Genomic DNA, 23407 nt, shown 5'->3' on the forward strand with positions numbered 1-23407 from the left:
AGCATTGTTCATTCATGTCCATGACTGAATCTCTCACTCGCTTTCCCTCCAAGCTGTTTTCATCTAACATCCTGGTGGCAGCCTTCCCAGTATCTCTGGTTGAGCATCAGGGATTCACACACACTCACTTGGCAAAGGCTTCTTCTTTCTTTGACGCTCCTCTGTTTCTTTAACAGCCCAAGAAACATAACTCAAAACACTGTCAAGTCTGGAAGTGCTTGTGCCTACGCCCTATTTTTAGGCTGGCAGTAAACCAGTGCATTTCAGTTCTCCTTTATGCCAATCCCCACCCAGTCTAAAATCTCAACTTGTGTGAAGAACATCTCTTTCTCCTCGCTTTTGTCAGCTCGGTCTGTCTGTGATTTTCTTTTTTCCCCACTTCTTGGTGGACCACTTCTCTTTGCCTTTGCTCTCTCCAGTCACCGTGACAGACAATTAGACGAAACATCAAAAAAAAAAAAAAAAAACTTCACACACTGTTATGTGACTCACTCTGACACTACCAAACATACACAACATTAAATCACCATGTTGTGAAACTGCCTGAGTCTGTCTGGAGCGGTATAATTAGAAGCTTTTCACAGCCATCGCTCGAATCAGCAGTTGCTGTCAGTCGACTTCTGGTTTTCTGTCATCGTCATGTCTTTGTCTGCGTGGTGAATCGTCATTGCTTCCTTTTTTTTCTCTCTCCAGGTTGTGGTTTGGTGACCTACTTGTTATTCAGAAAGTGTAACATTTTTCTGGCTTGTCACTTCTTTGCTTCCCACAGATATCATTGATTTGCATAGATGTCTGTTTGAAGCCACCAGCAAATCAGCACAAAGGACACATTATTCTGTGTGAGACTGCAGAAGTGCTGATCTTTAAACCTTATTGATCCTACATCGTGTTCATTTCATGAGATGTACAGTGACAAAAAATAGTATTGAACGCAACATTTTTTTCTGTAAATATATTTCGAGCCTTTTGACACAAAATTGATGAGGTTTGGAAACACCACAAGTAATCTTCCAGTTGTGTTTATTGTTCAGATGTGATTTCCATTCTTCTAAACAAATATTGAAAGCTCTCGCAGGCTTTCATTGACTGGACCATTCCACCACTATATACTTCATTTATAATTGGGATCATTAACTGTGTTTCCATCGATGTTTGTTTTTTATGGGTACTTTGATATATGTAAATATTTTTATTATTTTATACATTTATTTATTGGGATTCATATTCATGACTTTGTATGCCTTCCTATGACCTGAACATGATTCTCGGGAGGGGCTTTGAGAGGGGGATCATGCCCTCCCTGTGGCCCCTCTTGGGGGCGCCACTGATCAAAGTAGCACAATCGCTGCTACAAACACTGTTTTCTCAATTGACAAGGCAACTTGAGTCCAAAATACACTGTAGAAAAGCCCTGCTTATGGCTGGCACACAATGTATGCACAGTTGCAAAAATTTTGGAAGCATCTGAGATAGACATCACCATGCATCTGCCTTTTTTTCTATGTCACCACTGCTGTTTTCCTCAATTTCATGCCTACTGAGCAGTGAAGCAGGTTCTCACAAGTCCACTTGCAGTTTTGATCCCATAATCCTCCTGTGCAGGTTTCTGTTTACCTCCTGGCCTCCAAGTGAGTGTCTAACATCCCTCTGGAGATCTCACTTTCACTCCTCCAGGAGGGACATAAATATTCACCCTGAAGGAAAAAATCTAAGCTGATAAACTGTTCATTTCATCTTCTCTAAAAAAAATGCAATTTGCTTCAAATTGAATCTGTTATTGCTGTACAGGGAAAAATAGATTTGTGCTAAAGAAATTTGTGTCAACTAAGAAGTTATTGAGAGCCTGTTAATGAATTTGTGTTTTTTGCAAAACCAGTCTTGCTAGAATTGAGCTAATTAAAAGACTTATCCAAACTGATCATTTCTTTGACACCCATTAATTAGATTATGATGCACTGACATTAAAAGCAAAACAATAATTGTATTAATTAGTTAGTGAACTTTGTTCATTCCTCAAATTTGTTTGAGGACTGAACAACTTTAGTAAATATGACCCGTCAAGATGTAACATTTAACCAATTTCATTTTCTCATTTGTTCATTGGCAGAATGTCACTTACTGAGGCTTCAATCAAAATAGCTTTTAGCTTTACAAAATAAAAGCCTGAAACCTAATTTATCCTTCCTAGTCTGCTCTACTGCCTGTACCCACTAAGGTCTGTGGATCTCTGTTTGCAGCCCACATTGTTCCAGTTATTGCCCCACTAGGGACAATAATTCTAATCAGAATGAATAAAAACACATTTTTAAAATAATTATCAGAAATTTGACATTTTGTTGTTTAGCACTTACTTTCTTCAAAGTAACATGACCCTGAAAAAAATATTTGTGGCAATCGTTTTGATAAAAAGGTACACTAGGATAAAATAAATAGTATATTCAGGCAGTAAATACATAATAAAATCCACAAAACTCAAGTCAGTTTTTTAAAATAAATTACATTTTAAACAATAACTTGACATTCTATCCCAATGAAATTAAACTGCATCATCAGTGGAAATTACAACTTTTGTTTAAGAAGTCTGTTTGTCCTCTGTAAATCACTTTGTCTCACTGTTGGCTGACTGATAGAAAATAAGTTCATTCTTCGAGCCTCTGAGAAAAAAAGATGAGAAAAGAAAAGTAGACGAATGTATTACTTCTATTTGCCTCCCTGTGGTCTGCAGTGGTTTGTCAAGAGATAGTATTAGTTCACATTTTTTTAACACATCGGTGACTTTAATTGGAAGGCAGTTTCATCTGGGGGCTATCAATAAGGAGGACACACGGATTGGGAACCGATGCATGCCTTGTTCTGCAGGGGTAATTTCATTGGGATTGTCCACAATCGGCTTTCCTGCCTCTTTCTATTACCCTCAGAAGTGGTACACAAATAAACAAGGTGAAATGAATGTGAAAAGCTAAGCAGACGGGGTGTTACAGGGAGTTGCTGTCCAATTTTCATGGTTGGGTGAACATTATTGTAACGGATCGTGTTTTTGTTTTTGACGTTTATTGAGGTGTGAGAAAGTTTTCTCTCTGGGGAAGAAAGTAGTGCTCACAACGGCAATGCAAAAACAACAAAGAAAAGGGGAAAAAGTACATGAGTGCCCAGTTTTGAAGAACTACCTAAATTGGAAAATAACCAGAACTCCAAAAATATGTAAAGGTTTAATGTGGGCAAAAAAGAAAATGTGTTTTGGCTGCATGCTGTCATCAGCCTGTTGAGTGTTTTCTCTCTGTTTATAATGTCTGTTGATTTAAAGAAAAAGAAAAAAAACAAGTTTGGTTTCTATTAAAAAAAACAAAAAACTTTTTTTTTTTCAAATACCATAACCAATTGTTATGGTATTTGAAACTATACCATAACAAACCAACAGTTATGCACTTTAGTTCAGCACCAAGGCGTTCCACATGAGTATAGGTTGACATGAATGTAGGATGAAAAGGAATGCACTAAAAGTGAATAATATATATTTGTTTGTGTGTGGTTATGGACAAAATGTGCATTTTCCCACCCACCACAAACTTTTAAATGTTGCATATTTTAGTTGGGCTAAAATATGCAACATTTGCATATTTTGCAGCTGATGAGGTCAGTTGAAACAGATGATTAAGGTGCTCATCTTTACCAAAATGAAAAATGTAATGTTTTTCAAACAAAATTGGTGCAAAAAGCAGATGGAAAAGGGAATTTGATCATTCCAGCAAACATTAAGTAATGTTTGACCTTGGATCAGCTCAAAACATTGCATAAACATTTTCACACATACAGCGGTCTAATTCTGTTCTCTTACCTTCACCAATCCACACAAAGCAAAACAACTGCATAAATCAACAAACTGTGGTCAGTAACCGTATTCCAAATCATCACAAACTTTTGTTTTTACTGAAACAACAGCTGACACGGATGATGAAACCCCTTTCAGACATTTCCAGAAAATATCCCAGTCACATCTATCATTGTAGTCGCTGCCATCTGGGGGACTTTCATCTGTTCAGCAACTGTTCCGACTTCCACAAAACATGCATCTTCCTGCTCACACCGTCTCTCCTTTCTCATAACTTTTTTGAGGGGAAAATGCCAACATGTCCTTCTCTGTCCTTCATATCTTTCCTATTAGTTGTGGCTGGTTACAAAAACATGAGATTGCTTTTTTTTTAAGGATTATGTGGATAAACTGCAAGAAGAAATTAAGTTAAATGGGAATTAAGATGTGTTTGTGTCTATTTCACACTTCAGCTGCTGATTTGTGTTCAGGAGCAAATCTAATTAATCCTGCACAAGTGTAATGAAGTCATAATATTGTAGTTTTCATGCAAGACAATCTCTCACATAAAAACTGCTATTACTCCTTATTTGTCTTCCTGTTGTGCTTAGTTTCAGTGCTCTTTTATTTAAATTGCCTGTAGTTCATAAAAATATTTTATTTTTGTAAACTAATTACTGAACATTATTCATTTATAGTTAGTCTTTTTTGAATTTTAACATAGTTATGTTTCTTATTCGTTTAACTTCAAAATTCTGCACTTATTTAGTTTGTGTTGGTTTATCATTTGAGTTTCCACTAAAACAAACTGACGTTTGTCTTGAAAAAGTGGCAACGTATAAAGAGTAAGAACAGGTTTGCAAGACACTGCATAATGGTGCAGAAGACTACCTAACATTCTTCAAGATCATTAAAAAACAATCATGGTGACAATGTTTTTACACAAAGAAGATGTGCAGAGAAAGCAAAATGCTGCCATGTTAAACCATTGAAGTGAAGACATTAGAAGAGAAATGCAGCCCTCAGGCATATTTAGTTTTTGATTGGCTGCTGAAATGAGACAGAATGAGATGCATAGGAATGCATCTGTTTCTTGTAAAGCATGCAGAACAACTCACAAATGTTGTTTGTTTAAGTCTTCACTCACTGTAAATTTCTCTGTGGTGTGAATGTGGATGGTTAATTGTGTGATTGGTTTTATGTTGAAGTCCACCCTGAGGACAGCATGTGTCCTTGAAAAGATGATAACCGTCTCACATCGTCTTTTCTTTGTTGTTGTACATGTAGCAGATGGTTCAATTCAAGGAAAACAATAACTTTTGACAAATGAACGTTGTTGCTTGGACAATATAAAACATTGTTTATTTATTGTTTATTTTTTCAACAATAGCTTCAAAGGGACCTAATTTAAATGAAAGAAATGAAATCCTAAATATTGATATATTTTAATATGATATCCATTTCTAAGATATGATACCCATGGCTATTTCCATTCACTGTAGAAAATGACACAAAATAGTGTTTCTTACAGTATGTTATGAAATCATATTGATTGTTTTCTAGCATATAGCAGTTAGAAGTAATCCAAACTGACTTACATCAGGAACAAAAGTGATATTTTAACCAATTCTTACAGTTTAGAAGACAATTCTTCCAAATATCATTTCAAACTGTTTGACTTGTAAAACATCCTGGGAATCCTTCATCAAGTTTCTTACAAAACTTTGTAGATATTTTTGTCCATTCCTCCAGACAAAATGGATGTTACTGAGGCAGGTTTGTAGGCTTGTCTAGCATGCACACATCCCAGACATCCGACTTTAACTTTCTGTCTTTAGATGTTGCTTCAGTACTCCCACATGATGTTCTTTCTTCAAGATGCCACATATTTTGTAATGTGTACTGGTCCATTCTGCAGCAAAACACCTACTCAACATGATGCTGCCATCCCTGTCCATACTTCACAAATGGATTGGTGTTCTCAGGGTAGCAACCTTCCCCCTTTCTCCTTCAAATGAACCAATGGTCTTTATGGCCAAAGACTTCAACTTTGTCTCCAAAAGTCAAGGTTTCCATCCTTGGGTGGCTTTTTATTTTGCTTTTGAAGTAATAACTTCTTCCTGTCAGAGTGGCATTTCAGCCAACAGGATTCATTTCTCTATGGATAAAGGTAGTATTTTACTAGCTTCACCTAGCATATCACAATGTGTTTATCTTTTGTTCTGAGATTGAAGTAAAAACACATCCACAGGTGTACCTTCATTTAACTAAAAATCTGTTAATTACTTAATATAAACTTAACAAGCCATGACATTATAACCTGAACTTTCACAATGTTTTTAAAAGTTTACTGATCAAAGTGTATGTAAACTTCTTTTGTTATCGTTTAGGCGATAAAATATATCTTTCTCTTTTCTGACATTTAGCAAATATAAACAGTTTTGATAAACCCTTCTTAGGAAAAACTTAGTCTGATTTAGTCTCAAACCAGTGTGTGTGAACACTGTGCTTCAAGAATAGATTCTGCTATTGTTGAGAGTGGATAAGGAAAATGGCTTATTACATTTCTCATAGTTATACACACATATAAATTTACTATGGCATCAATAATATCCAAGTCACTAGAGTTTATTTATATCCTTGTGAAAATCCTACTCCCCCCGAACCAAGAATAATCTTGCAAAATTCTCCCTAGGGATTACCAAGTAGTTCCAATTAGGCACCCTGTGGTTCTTTATATGTTTTTAATAACTTAAATGTTATTCCTCCTAAGACTTTTGGGAATGAAGGAATAGACCCCACATAAAAAAAATAATATCAGTGAATGTCTCCCATAGAAAGAGTTAGGCAATAATGTTTGTGTAACTTCATGAAAGAGGAGGGAATTCAACTTTTATGATGCTAGAATTAGAATAACAAATTTCAAGTTGCTACATAAATAACTTTAACATCTAGGTCAAGAAAAACCAACTCCAGTCCTTGAGAGTTATTATCTTTCAGCTTTTAGATGCATCTCTTTTTCACGAACACAGGAGTTTATTTGACCCACATGCAGAATTGAAAACAGAATCAGAGTTAAAGTTAAAAGATTTATTAACAAAAACAAAAAATTGCAGGGGAAGTGAGCCTCTAGATTGGATATGAGTCTTGAGAGAGGGTTAAAGGGGCAAAAGCAGGCCTCCAGATATAAAAACCCTAAAAAAAGTGCAACTAGGGCATCAAGGATTAAAGGGGCAGGATTCTCAAGTTACTTCTAACCTTTTCTCTGTCATTTAAAACTATACATTTTTGGAAGTAAAAATTCAGACAGAAGGAAAGACTTTTGCCCATCTTGAGGTCTTTCTCAATAATATCACAAACAACTATCATTCTTTTTGTTCTGCTTTCAAAACTCAATCCATACCAGAGCTTCAGAAGGACTATGGATTGTGTTTGACAGAAAGAAAAAGGGAAATAAAAAGCACGATTCTTCTGAAATGCTGGCTCAAGGAAAGGGGTTGAGAGTTTATCACCCTACTGCCTAATCTATTCTTCTTCTCTTTTGTTCCACAGTGCCACCTCCTTTATCTTATAAGCATTGTTATGCCAGAGGGGCTTCTTGGGGGTGTAGGAACTCTCCTACAGGGATTTCTAACTGGACTGCGTTGATGTTACATTGCAGCTCCACAGACGAAACTGTTTCCAGCTGAGGAACATGTCAAAAAAAAGAAAAGAATTATTTGGGCAAGAAGAATGTTATCGGATTCAGCAGAGAGTCCATAAATGTGTGTGTGGATGTGACCAGAGCCATGTTTCATGTAAGAGAGCAGGGAGAGAATGGAGCTGAAAGGTGGAGAGAAGAGAGAAACAGAGGGTAGGTAAAACCTGAGAATACCTCTTCCACCCTCAAGTGAAACCTCAGTGTGCTGAGCTGAATCTTAATGGACTCCACTGTCAGATACAGGGTTTCACCATCCAAGCCTCCACACTGAAAGGACACGCACACACACACACACACACACACACACACACACACACACACGCCCACACCCAATTTCACACAAAGGACTTAGTCAGGGGAGGGAAAATGCACCAGTGCAGATATAGTAGATATTCTTTCACAAATTTGTGTTTTTGTGCAAAAATAGTGTCAGGGAAAATGTGGCGATTGCAGTTTTATCAATCAATATTAAATTATCTGTCCTCAATATTCGAACAAGCCTGCAGGTCTGGCCACAACAGGCTACAGTTAATTTGCTCATCAGCTGATGGTGAAAATGGGTTTTAAATTAATCTGATTACATGTGCGCTTTTGTTGGTGAGTTGGTGTGTGAATTGTCAGCAACCACAATCTTAAAATCAATTTAAAATGTTGCCTTGGGGAAAATGTTTTTTTTAATGTTTATGAAAACACTGACAGATATTCCCACTGCTTGACAGAAAAGTTAATAATTCACCCTAAATGTTCACAACTAGGCATTATATCTAATTTGGCAAACGATTGAGTCAGTTCATCATCCATTCGTCTGTTTTTGTTTAAGAAACGCCAAATCTACCGTTCATGCTGTTGAACAAGTAATTCATCCCACATATTTTATAACTAAACAATTTTTATACAACTAGCAACTTTTATAAGTACAATATACTTTTGGTATATTTTTAAAAATATACCAACATTATGCAAACATTACAATTAAAGCAAATGCTTCTCAAGGAATATATTCTAGTCTTGTTAAAGATATCATGACATGTTTATTTTTCATGACTTGGACCAATATGCAAAGCTTGACATTTTAATCTGCTATTGCGTCGCAGATTAAATAATATTTATTCTTTCATACTAAGGGTTTAGTATGAAAGAATAATAAACAGATATTATTAGTTGATACATATACCTACACTTAGAAAAGTAAAAGCTGATTAACTTGCCTGATTAGAAAATATATTTAGGTGATTTTTAGTATTTGCAATATTGATGTTTAGCTATCGCACATTTCAAGATTTCCAACTAATCTGATTAGTAATATTTATTAGATTTTTAGACAGGCACAATATTTTTCTAATATTATTATAAGTAACAAAATAACTTAACTTAAATTTAGTTTGGATTATGGCATTCAAAAATCCCTCCATGAAATATTTTCTGTTAGTGGTTGCACTAAGAGGCTCACCATGTCCTCAATAGAACCAAAGCTAGGGAAGGTTTTAGTTTCTGTAAATAAGCCAGAAATTAAGAAAGCACAACTTCTCTCCCTCTGAGATCGAGCGACATTCCTGCATACTGATGAATCTGTTGGCATTTTATTTCTTAAGTGCTCAAATTCAGGAGACCCTGACACTATCGCACTGCAAAAGCATTCATAAGTGCAGATTTGCATAATGACATATTATGTTGTTTACAATAAGGAAACAACAATTAGACAAAAGTTATGGAGCTGGGGAGCAGAGGTACACCTGTCACAAAGTCAGTGAATGTAATTTATGTGTTTTATTACAGACTGATTGGTAGGCAAATAAACACTGAACTCGTTCTGTGCAAGTCAATTCGATCGAAGCAGTTCATAAAAGAATGAGCTGTCAAACTAAGTATTTTTAGATATGTTTGATGGTGTGTTTCATAACAAATAGTTTGACTCCAGAGCACACAGTAATTAGATAATATTTGTAAATGAAAAACAAAATTATGTTTACAATCTACCTCACTGGCACATGCCATTTTCATTGTATTATGGTTTTACTTCTCAGTGCTGCTAATAACTATAATGCAAGCATGAGAGAGGTGAATATAATTCATAATTTATGAGTGTATACAATGCAAGTGAAAAACCATGTTTGTGACAACTCCAGGGGCTTCTCTGAGAGATAAACTCCATTGAAATTCATGGACTGACCTGATGGTGCTGTTTAATCATTAAATAATTCGTACTCCTGCCACAGATGGTCCATGTTTAAAGAAAAAGCCAAATTATGCAGTAGATGTGCAAAAACAAATGTGTATGGAGACCTCATTAATACAGACTGTCCAGACTACGCAGAAGTAAAGCTGTACGTCAGTCTGGTGCTGGTCCTTTTCAGCTGGAGCTGAACATCTGTGCACACATACATTATGTCCACTGAGGACTGACCACACCGCATCTCCCATTCTGTTGTTGGCTCTGCAGTATAGGTCGAAAATGAACTGGTTGAGCTTCAGTCAGCAAACAGCTTCCAGTCTCCCTAGTCTCCTTTTCTCCCACCAGCTCAGCAAACTGAACTTCTGTTTACTTCCACTCTAAGACAAATAAATCTGTTAACGTTTATTGTTAAAAATACTAAAATTAAGTTGCTCATTAAATATTTACTGCATGTGATCATCTAAATAACGTCCATCAAATATATTTTATTTATCATATAATTTCATTTTGATATACTGTATTTTTAATATATATCATCTTTAATATGTCATTTAAATGTTTTTATTATTTGTAAATCATAAATAGCTGAGCTGAATGTAAAAATCCTGAATTAAAGTTCAGATTTATTATATTTTAAAAGCGCCATTTCAGTAACATTAAATTATTTCAGCTTTTAGTTTCCTACTTCATAGTCCTGCATTGCAACACATTGTGAGTCTATCTGTCACCCTCTTCCATTAACAATGTTAATCAAATATTAAGATAAAACACAAGTTAAATTAATCACAAGAAATATGAAATTATTCAATAAAGTATGTTTTAGTGAGTCCGCTTAATAGATCGTTGGCATATTTATATAAATACAGTTTTCATTTTCTTTCTTTTGAAACCGTCACATAAATATTTGATAAGTTATTTATATATTTAGTTGTGGCACTTTAGGCTCTTTATAAGATTCATGGCTTGTTGCAGTAGTGAGAGAGAATAACCATTATGCTGCTGTTTCTCAGTGGGAGTAAGTGGTCATGTGCATTAATTTCCACACGAGTGGACTCAGAGTGCATCTCCAATAGAAAGTGCCGATCTCCTTATTTTAATTTGCTGTAGACTTTCCCTCTTCACTTTTACTGTCATAAAACATTAATAAGCGCCAGCTCTGTATGTGCTCTCCTAGCGGCCAATCAGCACCTTGGCATGCCAAATTGAGATCAGTTAAGAATTGAAAATGGCAGCACAAGAGTCAGTTCAACAGTGCTACCCGAGCCAGCAGTGACTGTCAAATGCTGTCCATAAAGTGACTGTTGATTTTGGAAAGTTCCCACTGGAACAGCTGTGCAGTCATAATGAGTTTGGAAAAGGTGTCTGTTTCACTTGCTTGGCTGAATGTGGATACAACCCAGATGGTAAATTGCATGGTGAAAGGAAATAAGTTGTGTTAATATAATAAAGATTTATCTCTAAGGCTGACCATACGGTGAGAAAACCTGAGAAGACAATATGAAGCAAGACACAATGTCTGGTCTCAGGAGAATGGTAGTATGGTGGCTGTATCAGGTTGGTTCTGCACCAATGTTGTCTAAAGCCTGAAGCAATGTTTTAATGTGATAAGCCTTTAGATCTGACAGTAAGTTTCATATTAGATATTTTATACATGTTGTTTATAATTACTTCATTTTGTCAATGTGTTGTGTTTAAGTCTGATACATGCTGTAAAAATGCAGGCATCAGATTGATTTAGAACATTTGATGTTTTTTTAAAATTATTATTAAAATCTTGATGAAATAACTCATGAGACGAGGACGAGGCTGCCTTTAAAAATGACTTCATATTTTGCATGTCTGGATATTCATAGCAGATATACAAAACAGACAGTTCGCTAGATATGCTTTCTGGATTCTAATTAAATTCATATTAGTAAACATTTGATTGTTCTTTCATTATGAAGGCATCCATAATAAGAAGAATGAGAAAATGCTCTTTTGTTCATCACAGTTACAACGGTTGGTCTGTGCTGCATATTAAGGACTGTTGACTGTTGCTGAAATTGCTCTCCTTAAATTGAACAGAAAATAAATGTGACTGCCACTGTAAAAATCCTCCACTTAGACAAGATTTAAACTTTTTATAAGATTTTTGTCTTTGGCTTTCTGTATCTCATCTTCTGCAAGAAATAAACATGTCTTTGCTAATGTGTCAACAACGTTCTCGTCACCACTGAAGTCATACCACATCAAAGCTCTTCAGCTGTGTCATTCACTTGCGTGCAAAGGCTTCATTTACTTGATGATAGCGGTGAGTGATGTTGTATAGATTTGCGGTGTCTGTCTCAGCTGGGCCCTCTCCTCAGGCTGTGTCTGACAGGGTGGCCCCTATTCAGAAACTGACACCTAAACTCAAACACTGAGCGCAAAGCAAAAACGCAACAATCAAAACCACTTAAGCATGATCAGTTTGGCTCATCTTTATGTAACATCAACTGTCAGAAGAATTAACAGATGGAGAAGCAACATGGCTGCAGGACGAAGGTCTGTAAATGCTGTTGGAATGCATATTTCCAACAGTTGCGTAACTATTACAATGCTCTTTGAAACTTTTTATATCCCTTTGAACTCCTTAACATTTTGTCACATTACAGCCACAAACCTCAATGTATTTTACAGGAGTTTTAGGTGGTAGACAAACATGAAGAACATACAAATATTTTTCATAAATAGAAATACTAGTGAATAGTTTCACCTTTCACTACAGTTATGACTGGAAGTCTTTTGGAGAACATCTCCACCAGCTTTGAACATAAAAATTTAAATCGTTGCTCATTCCTCTTTGAAAACGTAGCTCAGTTAGTCTGGATTCAAGTCTTGCCACATGTTCTCATTTGGATTTTGGTTTGGAATGTGACAGCCCCAGTCTCAAATCCTTTGCTGCGTAAAACAGACGTTCTGCATTAAGCTCCATCCTTCTTCCCTTCTGCTCTGACCAACTCATGCATCAGTTCTGATAAAAAAAAAAAAAAAGTGTTTCCAAAACTTAATGCTTCTGCCACTATGTTTGATTTTACTAATTTGGATGAAAACCAAAACGTTCAACTTTAGATTCATCTACACAGAGTAAATTCTTTCACATTTGTCATGTCATTACTTGTGATATCCATACAAGTTTGTGGCTTTAATATTAACACTACCTGAATGTTAAATGTATACGAATCTCACCTCCAGTGTCTCTCAGGAGTCATTTTCTCCCGTTGCTCTTTTCATCTTGGCTCATCTGCTTCTACCAACCTCTCAGGCCTGTGTGCTGAAGTGAGTCTCTCTTTAAAATATCTTGAGAAATTATTTTATGGCAATATATATCTCTTCTTCTCAGCATACAGCTGAAGAAAGGATTTGATGTGTCCAGCAGTTCAGTAATGCAGGCTTCATGTAGATGACCCACTTCATTGCTTATCATTAACAATCTGTTTTTCTTATAGAAACCTAAAGCTTCTGATGTGCTTTCTGAATATCTTACATCTTATCTGTTAGCTTCCCTAAATGGAGAAAGAAACAGAATCCCTAATCTCAGCTGTGGAATGTAGAGAATTTCCTATTTGCTTCTTGACACTAATGATGGCGCGTCAACCTTCCCACAAGACACACAGTTTGATATTTCCTGACAGGCAGAATTGCATTAGCCTCTGTCTATCCAGCTGCCATGTGGCATCAATGCAGGCAGACAGAGGCAAGGGAAGGCACAGATGGATCAAGACCACCTTGGAAACTCCCTCTTGTCATTTTCCTGTAAAGCTCTCACTGACAGCCTGAGTCATCACTGTCGGTAAAGCAAATAACAACAGGGATGAGCAGAAACCATTAGGAATGCAGAAAGACAGCATAATATGAGATTATACAAGAGTTGACCCTGTCTGTTGTATAGCAGTCATAAATGTATTTGATTTTGGATGATTTATCATTCATCTTTTTGTAGCCAATCAGATTTTAACAGTCAGCACAATGTTCTGCATGCAGGCTACGTGGACTTTGTGGTCTGCTAGTTACAACAAAGCTGAGTTGTTAAGAAGTTTTGGTAACAGCAGAGGAATGAAGGCATGAGTGTTCATTTATTTGCTTACTGCTAATACAGTCAGCAATTGTAAGTTCCTCCAAAACCTCTACTACTGTGTAAAATTACCTTTAACAGCCCAAAAATGTTTACTTGTTAATGAAACCACGTATTTTGTGATGAGAAATGGGTTGTAAAATTATTACCGTTTGTTTTTGTCCAGCTTGTATTTCAGAATTGAATGTTTTTGTTTTGTTGCTTTTCTTGCTGGCAATGCTTCAGTTTTTTTTTCTCGCCATAAACTATGGATCAGATTCATAAAAAATATTCCTTACACACGTTGTCAACCTTTTCCCCTTCCAATTTCCAACAAACAATTCTGCACTCACCTATCAAAATCATTGTAGTTTAAAAAGTTAATAGTATAGTGCTTTATTTATAGATATACTTGATGCACTTAGAATACAATGCGGTTAAATTGTGTAAAATCACTTTAAAATGGTTGTAAAAGCAGGTAAAAAAAATGCCCCTTTGACAAATATAATTAAAGAAATCGTTGTGGTGAACACCTGCAGTTCAGTAAACAAAAGGCTATATTTTGAACAATCAAAATGATCAAGGTAAGAAATGAGGAAATGTTTAAAACTCAGTCAGAATTTATATATTCCTAGAAAAAAATGATAGAAAAATATAAATTGAAAAATAAATAAATAAAATTCCTTTAAATAATGTTTCAACTCCAATTAAGGGACATGTTCCGTTTTCTAAAATTCAACAAGGGCTACTTATACTTATACTACTTATACCATATAATTTACCAATTTACACTGGAAACAGTCAAAAGAATCCAAAAAGCCTGAAGAGGTTTGATGCTGAGCTGAACAAAATGACCAGAGCCCTATTTAAACATTGAACAACTGAACTGAATTGCTTGTTTATTGATCATGTTTTCATAATGTTTGAACTTTTTTTGGACTTTGAATTTCTTAAACTATGCAACACACGTCCCTTACTGACCGTTTGGATGTGAATTGACCATTTAAAATTGATAATGAAAATGCAATTCTCCAAGTACACATTGAGATTGCATTAACATCACAATGAAGTTCTGAATGACTGCAGAAGATTCAGGAAGGCCAAATGTGCCACATTATTCAATGTGTTACTATCCAACACAGCTTGAGTGGAGAGCGGGCAGTCGACACGGAAATAACGCCGAGTCCGTCTGTGTCGATACTTGGCTGTGAACACACTGAGTCATAGTGTCACAGTGAAATGGATTCTTTCACAATAGGGACATATCGACCACAGGCTGTTACCAGGACAAAATGCTCTTCTAAGGGAAAACCTGGTTTAGAGAGAGGGGGGTAGACTGTTTGACACATAGACAGGCTTCTTCGAATCACTATTTTATACGAGGCCTTGGCAGCTTCAGGATGCTTAAAAGAATCACTGAAGACTGAGTAGTAATTGTGGTACTTTGCTGTTACTCTTCCTGTCAGACTTGCTGGTACTGATTTTTAAACTGGTAAATTGCCAGTATTTTGAAAATAATTATAATAATGAAAAGCATGACATTATATTTAATTAGAAGATATAATGTAATTGACTGTTGCAAATTATAACATGCACTTCCTGCAGTACACTATCCAAACAGGTTTTGTGAAAAAAACACAAAAAATCATATACACCCTGACCACTAGCTATAATTTCTCTGGTTCTTTCCAGTAACTTTGATAATGGACTGTGCCAATCAAAGCATTAACTTTTTTGTTTAATTATTATTTTGCTCTGCCAAATATTAATGTACCTGCAGGTAGCTGAAAATGACTATTTAATTAAACAGCTAAAACTAGTAAACATTTTCTTCAAAAGAAAAATGTGTTCAATATCAAATCTGTGCACCAACACATAGGTCTATATATATATATATATATATATATTTTTTTTTTTTTTATTTTTATTTTTTTTTATTAAGCTCGAAAAAGAGTTAATCAGAGAACATGCTTATAGATGTATTTGCAGACCCAATATAATTTTTAGTTTTTTGTGAAAATATTTTCTGTAGACTAATGAGACAACAAAGTGAAACTAGCATAACTTTAGAAGAAAAAAAAAATCATCTTACAATCTAATATGTTGGTGGTACTGCAGTGTTGTGAGGCTGCTTTTCTTCCTGGATCCTGCCACAAAATTTACACAAAGGCATGAATGCTGTATGCTGCTAGACTGCAAGAATGATACGTTTACAGAGACATATAAAAGCAAAAGCTCTGTCTTTAAATTTCACTTCAATAAAATTTCTAACTTGTCATTTTGACAAGGCAGATAGTTTCTCACACTGAGCAGGAGCCTGCTGGATGATTCTTCCTGAGAAATGGGAGTTCTCTCAGTTATAGTATGAAGGATTGCTGTAAAGGTAACTTGGAAATTCTGGATTTAGCGGAGAGTTTGAGATGCAGCATCAATCCATCCTACTATGATTTAATCTCATGACCTTCTAGCTATGAGGCAACAATGAGAACAACTGCAACCTAATCCAGGCTTATTTCCAGAACGTTTACCATGATATGATATAACAAACATGAAGCAGACATCAGATTAGTGTAGCATTTATATATATGAGAACTTACTCACTAGACTAAGTATCCCAATTGTTATTTTTTCACTAATAAATGTGAGAATTTAATTCCCATAATTATTGCAGTCTCTTCTTTACCCCTGCATCATAGTAGCTGAGAATTGTAAATTTAAGGAAAGTGATAGAAGAGGACAAAAAATGTGAAACCATGAAGGGATGTGTAGCATTTGTGTTTTTTTAATTCACATATGTTACAACAGTGTAAGAACAGAGTCACTGTAACCTTTTATCAGCTCTCACAGATGTGACTGTTTTCTCGTTGGATCGCAGTTTCAGAGGAAGTGTTTCTTCTAACATTTCTCCTTCTTGAGTATTACCTACATCGTGCTAACGGGTTTATCGTGAGCTTTGCATGCGCACACACACATGGACACTCATCTTAAAAAAACTGCTAGGAACTGCATGTCCCTAGAGGAGACTGTGAATAACCAATTTTTCCCAGGGAGAAGTTTGAATTTTTACCCATTTCCATATAAAGAGGGGCCTTCAGGAATTGATTCAATGGCTGACTGACACTTGCAACACTTTGGAAGAAATGTTAGATTTGTAAGTCTGGTTGATTCCAAATGTAAAGCTACATAGATTTTTCTTTTTGAAAAATAATTATTAAAAAAAAGTTTATTATCAGTTGAACTGGTACCAGGTGATTTACATGTTTTAATTCATGTTAAATCATCACCAATTAATATAGAAAATTCTAAAACTAAAGTAAAAAAAAGTAATAATTATTAAACATTCGGATTAAAACTTCTTATATAAACTGTAAGCCTAGACAATTTTTACATTCAAATGCTGAAAACTTCTTTAAACAATCAAAATGACTCAAGATAAGAACAATTAATTTGTGATACTCTCAAATTACTATAATTTATCTTGTTTTAAATGATTTCTCAGTTATGTTGTTTTGAGTCTTACATACAGTATATCAAACACGAACCATCAGGAGAGTTTGCTGCTGACCCACTTCTGTATCAACAAGACAGGAAGATGTTAGTTCTAAGCCTGATGCAACATTCCATCTTTAGAATTGTAATTCTCCAGGTAGCAAAATGTCTGACAGCTGACTACTGCAGGTAAGATACTGACTGTCGATAAACACTTGACATGACCTCATTTCAAAAAAACAAGCACATAAAGAAAATTTCACTTTAAAGATTTTGTTTGGGACATTTTAGCCTCATGGAAAAACTTACGCAAAAAAAAAGAGATTTAAGAAGGAAGAAGGCAGTTTCACCGGTGTCATAGTTATCTAATCAGATCTCATTATACTCTAACTGAAGTTGGAGTTTGCTTAACTTTTTTCAAAAGGCTAAATTCCCCTGTGGTTTTGCTTTCCTGCTGCCTTCAGTGCTGTCTTTCATTTCTCGGTCATGAGAGGGAAAACAGACTTGGGCATGTTTGATGTGTGGAGACAGTTCCTGCAGAAAAAGGTGTGTAAACACTCAGCAAGCTCACGCAGGAGGTAAACATGACGAGGCTTTTCGTACCCCAGTTTTCTCAACTTTGATGTTTGGGAGATGACATTAACATTCTAGAGGGAGAATCAGCTTCGTGATGTGTTTTTCAGATATTCCATAACCTTGGAGCGGGAAGTGGAGAAGTCTACACAGAATTTTGAGACCTAAGCACTTCTCCCATTCTGCCCTTGCTGCTACGATCTCTCTAGTTTTTTTTTTTTTTTTTTGCATGGTCAGCCTAACATTAAAGCATTTAAAAACCAAGGTTTCCTGTGACTGTTCACCGTTATTACACAAGGAGTGGTCTCAGTGGAGTGCTGGAAAGGTTTAACAAGCTTCCACATGATTTAAAATGTGACTGACACTGGTTTGTAATGGTACATTAAGCTTCATAAAGTGGCAGGGGAGGAGCTCTGCATTCACTCGCATCACAGGGATTCTTGTTTTAAAGAGAGGAGGCCTGGCTGATTAAAAGAAAGCATAACACTTTCTTTGCATGTAAATGTGCTTGCGTGGCATTATTACGAGGAAAATTTGGTATTTTGTTTTGAATTTTGGCAACATGCAAAAGCCTGATATGGTATCTGAACCTTATGAAGTTGAGATTGTTAAGCTGTATCAATGTGGATCTTGCTCTTCATAACATCAGTACGAGTTGTTGTCATTATAGAGAACTCTTTATGCAAAGATTTTATTCTTGGTAAATCAAATGAAGGATGAGTTATCATTTCTATGGGATTCAAAGACCAAAGACCTTTTAGGAAACTTGTGTCCCATCATCAACCAAGCTTTAAATCTAAAACTGATTATTTTGAGATAAATAATTAATAATAAATAAATACAAAATTGAGATAAGTAGCTGATTGATTTTAACTAACTGTTCAATAAACTGACTGCTCAAATTGACTCCTGAATATAAGTTATGAGGTCAAATTAATTACTCAAGCCTTTACAAATCTTTAGAAATTCACTTGATTTGATTCACTGAAACAACTGCATCCTGATGCAACTGCTGACTTTGACAAAGGTTTTTAAAAATTCTATAAAAAGTCTCTTGCTCGTAATTCTGGTATTTGGCAAACAAATAATTTTGGTAATCATACTTGACCTAAATCAGGGAAGGTATTGTCTTATTTAATATCAGATAGTGGAGAGAAATGTTTCTGTCTTTCTGTACAGTGCATCTAAATATTTGACCCAAACTCTAATATAAGTTCTCTTTGTCAGGCAGAGATGATTTGCCAATTTTTTTCTCCCACTGAGTCATGGTGCTCTCTTTCTTTCTTTTGAAACAGCAACTTGGATATCTTCAAAGTCTCACTCTTTAAAAGGCTTGGATGATTTTTATTCAGTAGATCAAGAGCAAGTTACTACAGAAAGGACACAGCCTGCTCCTATTGCCACAAGGGGTTGCTGTTTTGTGTCTTCCACAAATAAAGAGGTTGTCCTTCAAAGCCAATATTTTCCTCCTACACTTCCTCATGGCAGAAATCCCCTAAAATAGAAAGAAAAAAACAGCTCTTCAAACAGACACAAGAGTGTTTGAAAACCACTGATATGATCCTGCTTATGGCGAGATACGCCAAAGTAAGGAAAATAGGACGTATCATGTAGATAAATGCAAGCCAAAACACCTGGGGAATACATGTTTGGGCCTTGAGTGCAGCTTATGTTGATCCTGCAGCATCATGCAGAAGAAGATTCACAGCAGACATCCACTGACATGTGCCTAATTCCAAGAAGCAAAAGTCCTGTCTTTACGGAATGATTTACAAGTGGCACCAGTCATCATATTTGGTAGAGGCCCAATCAGAAATAAGCAGCGATTTAAGTTTTATGAATGGGATGTGTGGATATGCAATGAGAAGGTCCTCCATGTTAAATCTCTTCCAGCAGTTTCAGAATTTGAAAACACATCACCTAATAACATTATCCTCTAAGGGGAGAAATCTGGAATGACTACATCAGTCTCCTCTGTTTCCTCCAAACAGAGGAATAGCTTTTACCTTCATTTATCCAGTCTGGTTTCCAGCTCTCTGGCTCCATTTTTATAATCCTGGAACAGCTCAATGGACTTGTAGTATGGGCCATTATTCACTCTAGTATTTTTTTATGTTGGTCAAAAGCCAAGGATGCAGTCAGAACGCAGATTGATTTCAGTACAGGGGGGCAGCGTCATAACAAACCTTTACTTTAAACATTACCTTACTTTAAATTTAAAGAAATAGAAATCAAGAATAAAAAAAAAATCTATACAATTATGTTTTATAAGTGTGTGCAGTTTTTTTTTTATGTGATAAAGCATGCAAATAACTTTCCTCGTGAAATACCCGTTATCTCTTTTTTATTCTTTTGTTTATTCAATAACCAGCTTGTGGTTAGGTGTACACCTTTAAAGTATATTGGGTATTTTTATCCAAAAAATAAAGTGAAAATGGGCCTAATTATTCTTTACAGTTTGCCATTTTGAACTACAAATTGAGAAAATAAATAATGTTGAAATGGTGAAATGATGCTGTATAATAATGTAAATACTTGTAAATGCATATAGTTGTGGGATGGTTTATTGACTTTAGATCACGCTAGAGCTGTAGTAGTTAGCACATATTATTGTTAGCTACATGCTACAAACAGACTTTGACTAAAGTCAGGCAATTTTGAGTGTTATTATATTTTTTCCACCATTTCTTAATAATTTCTACTAGAAACATACAAGGCTGTATTTCTTTCTTTATTTGTTTTTGTTCACCAATATTGGACCTTTTGTCTCTAGTTACATTGTTTTATTTAGGTGACATCCCACATCTTTTTTCAGCCACATTGAGGTTTTATTTTATGGCCATTAGAACTCAAAGCGTTTGTCCTAAAATCAAGAGAAAAAAAAAGACATTTTACTGGATGATTATTGATGGCTGCAAACTTGCATATTTCCCCAAACTTTCACTTATTTTGTGCTTCAATTACCAATAAATTGTTGAGAGCTTGTTAAAAAAACTTTACATTGCTGACTTAATGAGGGAAATATTGGACGTTTGAGCACAGAGTTAATTATTTTGGATTCATCACATTCGGATGGGAAGGATGGATCCGTGCAGTTCATTTCTCAGTCATTTCATGCACTTTCCTAATATTTATATCCATATTGACTGACTCAGATTTGCACTTTATGCCACATTTGAGCTATCAGTCCTTACTGGATATTATTTAATTTCCTTCAATGGCATCATTGGAGGAACATAAATATAATTCTGAGACCTAAATAAGGAAGCTCTAATACTTTATATATGAAACGCCCTGAAAGGTAACTTGGGTCATGAACTGAAGGAAAGCTATGACCAATCTTAGCTTCAAGACAGATCCGCTGGCTTTGCTTTATGGACTTGGCAGGAAGATTGTTCCTAGCAGCTCAGAAAACTTGTTGTAATTCTTCTGTGAATTTCCATTGTTGCTTTATGTAATCCCAGACAGACGTTATTATGAGATCAAGGCTCAGGGGGAATCACACCATCTGTTGGACTGCTTGTTCTTGTAACTCAAGATCATTTTTTGTGATTCTGCTTTGTGTTTTGGGTAATTGTCACAAAAACAGAATAAATTTGGAACAGATCAGATGGCTCACTGATGGTTTTCATTACTTAGTTGAATCCAGAGCCAACTAAATGTATCCCTAATCCCCCTATTTGGTTTATATTTTCGCCCATCTGCAGTAGGTATAAAACCTAAAAAGAGTGTCAGTACTTCTGCTCAAAGTATCATTCTACAGAAGGTCATATACGCCCAAAGTCCATTTCTGGAATTTGAAAAACACCGGCCTTTTCGAGGTAATCGTTACACATTTCCAGTGACAAAAGCCTCCCATGACGCCTGGGAGTCTAAAAACTGCGGTTATTGAATTTGAAATTGGTCTGACCTTCAGAGTTTTCTTCTGTTGATAGGAGAAAAGAGACGTGCCGATACAAGGTTTGTTGGAACTCACTATACAGCTCTGTCAATGTGAAGTGCATTTTGTATTTTCAAATATGTTTTAAAACCACCTGATGGTGAAAAGTTTTTGAATGGTTAATTGATGTAAGTTTTTAAAAATGACATTATTTGTTTGATTTATCTCCCTCTTTGCCTGCTGTTGTTAATAATAATGAATATCTATTTTCTATTTATTTATTTATTTTTATTATTTTTTGAGTATTCTGACTATTTAGTACATCAGTAGTTAATTTAAAATAACAGTTACTTGTTTTAGCCAAAGACTGACCTGGAAACAGATGATGATGAAGCCAAGTGGCAAATTAAAATGAACTTTGATTACAATAAAACATAGATTGTGGAACTTCATGCTAATTGACTTGTCACTCTAAAGAATTATGCTTGAGTATAATATATAAAGCAGTTATACAAATGTGGTCTATAACTACAAAATGCCATTGATTCTTATTAATCATTTACCTAGCACTGTTACTGTTATTTGTTCAACATAACTTTGAGGTCTATTTTTTTCTGTGTAAACCAAAAAGAAAGAAATTAAAATAAAATAAATCACTTGGATCAGTTTCAGATTTATTGGCATCCACATGGCACAACATTAAAATTGTTTAGCATTAATGTGGAGGGTTAAAGTATAAATAAAAATGAGTTTGTTTTGCTGTAAGCTTTTTACTATTTGGATTTGTATCATGTCTGTCATCAAAATTTTAGAAAAAAAAAATCATTCCTAACCTTCTATGAGCCCTGATCTAAATCCTATCGAACATCTTTGGATGGGACAGAAACATCCATCTAGAGAAGACCCTCTTCAAACCAGGGTCATCTGTAGCAGTTTGCCCATAAGTGGGCCAAAAACCTGTGGACAGGTGCAGACGTCTCATTGAAAATGACAGAAATTGTCTGGTTGCTGTTCTATGTTGTGAAATATTATATTAAGTTACAGATGCCATTGTTTTTTTCCAGGCCCGTTTCATTAGGTACATTTTGTGAAATGATTCTGTTGAGCTACAATTCAAAAACAAAAGTAATTTCTCGGAAAATTTTGGTTTATTACCATTTTACCTTTGTCAGTTTCAAGTTATTTCAACAATTATTGTGAGCTTTTCATTCATTAACTGATTTGTACAAACAATATGTGTATAAATCATCACCCTGGAAGAACATGTAAAATTGTGGATAGCAACTAAAAGATAATTATAATAATTCAGAGCTTTTGAAAGCTTTGTCTCCACTGAAGGGTAAAAATACGTTTGCAGTTTTGATCAAATGAAAATAAAAACTGTTGCATCACAATTGATACTTCTTTTCCAGAGAGGCCTCTCATTTCCAAACAGAAATTAATTTCTTTACATTAAACTTGTGTAAATTATATACTTACAGCAGGCCTGGTAAGTTAAGAAATAGGATAGCAGCAGTTTTAGGTAGTCTAGTTATCTCTGACATGTTGAAACACTCCAGAGAAATTATCATTAGGAAAATACAGCAATAATTTGCAACCCCTGTCCAAAGGATAACTTTGGAAGTATATATTTTTTAAAATTTGAACCAGAATAGAGCTACAAATTAAGACTGGATTCATCAAATCAGAGTATGGTGAAATAAGAGACT

The sequence above is a fragment of the Xiphophorus couchianus genome, chromosome 12, assembly GCF_001444195.1.
Source record: "Xiphophorus couchianus chromosome 12, X_couchianus-1.0, whole genome shotgun sequence".
In the NCBI taxonomy this organism is placed as follows: Eukaryota; Metazoa; Chordata; class Actinopteri; order Cyprinodontiformes; family Poeciliidae; genus Xiphophorus; species Xiphophorus couchianus.